This window comes from Condylura cristata, unplaced genomic scaffold (genome assembly GCF_000260355.1).
Source record: "Condylura cristata isolate star-nosed mole 26May11 unplaced genomic scaffold, ConCri1.0 scaffold00011, whole genome shotgun sequence".
Lineage (NCBI taxonomy): Eukaryota > Metazoa > Chordata > Mammalia > Eulipotyphla > Talpidae > Condylura > Condylura cristata.
In genome coordinates this window covers 56691378-56693402 of record NW_004567112.1, presented here as the reverse complement: position 1 = coordinate 56693402, position 2025 = coordinate 56691378, and the positions used below count along the sequence as shown (strand labels likewise).

General features: G+C 40.1%; 1 protein-coding gene across 3 annotated transcripts in view; it reads left to right on the top strand.

Moving 5' to 3' along the window:
- Positions 1-2025, top strand: part of CABIN1 (calcineurin binding protein 1) — a 181089-nt gene that overhangs the window by 29504 nt on the left and 149560 nt on the right. The window lies entirely within an intron of this gene.

Here is a 2025-nt window from a genome sequence, read left to right as displayed (position 1 = left end):
CAAGATTAGTGAGATGTCAGTGACTCAAAGTCATGTACCTAGTAAAACAATAAAGCCAGGATTGGACAGTTTCTGATACCTAATGATCCTTTTGATAGCACATTTTTGCAAATGTCATTTGGATGGCAGAAAGCCCATGAGCTTAGGAAACCTGTGTGGGTGTGCCATGGGCTTATGAAAAGTATAATTAGAGAAAGCAACACAGAGTCCATGTTGCAGACACATGGTGTGGTGGAGAGAGGTAGGTAGGATTGGATTGCACCTTGATCTGGCATTGAAAGAGTGAGTGAGTTAAGCCTGAACTGACTGGGTTGTGGAGATGCTGCTTATAAATTTAGGAATGGATCTCAATCTGAAATTGAGTTAGGAAGATGTATATTTCATTGAGAGAGGTTTTTTCAAATACTCAGATGTGAACACAGAGATGAAATGCTGTAGGAACCAAACAGATTCCATCCACAGGCATTTCCTGGAATCTACTACTTTAGTGGAGTAGAGTCTCCTATCAGTCTAGGAAGGCAGGGGCTTGTTTCTTAAGTCTGTCCCTGGTTCGTTTATGCTACTGTTGAGGCAGAATGCTGAGTTATAATTGTCAACAGAAAATACCTATTCCTGTTCTTATTCAAGGTCATCTTTTCATATTCCTAATTGTCTAGCTTTTCAGATACTTTGGTTCTGGTTCAGTGTCTTGGAATTAGGGCTATGGTAATTGTGACCCACCCCTCCCTATTAGTAGGAAGGGGATTAGGACTAACAGAGAAAAATGACTATTTCACATTTATCAAGCTTCAGGTATAGGAGATGTGCTGGTCACATTTCAGGACTGCGTATTCCCTCTGAGGCCTTGGAGATATGAGCAGGAAGCACAACACTGAGCTGGCTGTCTGAGAACACAGCTGATATAGTTTCACGGCTTTTGTCCAGAGGTCACTGACAAGGTGTCAGCCCTGCAGTCATAGATGTGTCTATCTGTTTATATATCACTTTCAATCTTAAACATAAAAGATTATGTTAGCCCTTTCTCCCTTTGCTTATAAATTAAACATGCTCATTATAAACAACTGAAAAGTATAACAAATAACAGGAAAGTTTCTTTTTAGTGTTATCTGGCCTTAGTGTATTAAATATCAAACTAAATTACATAATTACAGACTCACAAACATGTGATATAAATGGGATCTAGAACACAGCTGGTGCCTAAGTAGTGTACAGCTTAGCTAGTGAACATGCTGTGAGGTTCGTTGGGGCCAGCCTTTTGTCTCCTGTGGTCATCACTGTGCCTTGTTGGAGGGTGGAAAGTGGTTCTGAATCCAGCTAGTCTGCTCAGTAGAAGTTAGTTTGGAGAGCACCTACTGTTATGTGTGAATATGTCACTGATAACTTAGTCTTGAATAGACATACAGTCTCTATAGGTATGTTCACACCACTTTTTGAACAGTTTTATACCTGGATGAGTATACCAGTTTTATACCTGGGTGAAGGCACCTTGGTTAATTTATTCTGGGGATCTTTCTGCAATATAAGCCAGATAACAATAGAAGAAATAAATGAGGTTTGATTTGAACTTTCCAGTCTTCTTGATGGGATTCCTTCAGAAGTTGTATTAATCAAGGGGTATTTTGTGAAGGTCATGTGTCCTTATATTTTGCCTGTTTCAAGCACAAAGAACAGCATATGAACCTGTCCTGGTTGTAAGGTTTTCTGAGAGTTTTCATAAAAGCTGTGGTGAAACAATATTTTAATAAAGCAAATTTATAATCTCTATGCTTTTGGCTCATGATATTTGGGAGAGGATTTCTTGTTCTTAAGTTGCAGAGGTCTTTGGGGCACTAACTTTTTAGTCAACCTGTCCATGGTCATGTGACAAGCTGCAGATTGGGAGCTCAATCTCCTGCCTCTTGAACTGGTGCTCTTCCTCATGCAGGAAGTGTAAGTTACGTGCCAGGTACAGCTCTTTCCAGACCCTGTCTGCTTCCCCTCCATATTCCTTCAGCAGTGGCCTCACTCACTTTGCTCATTTTTCAT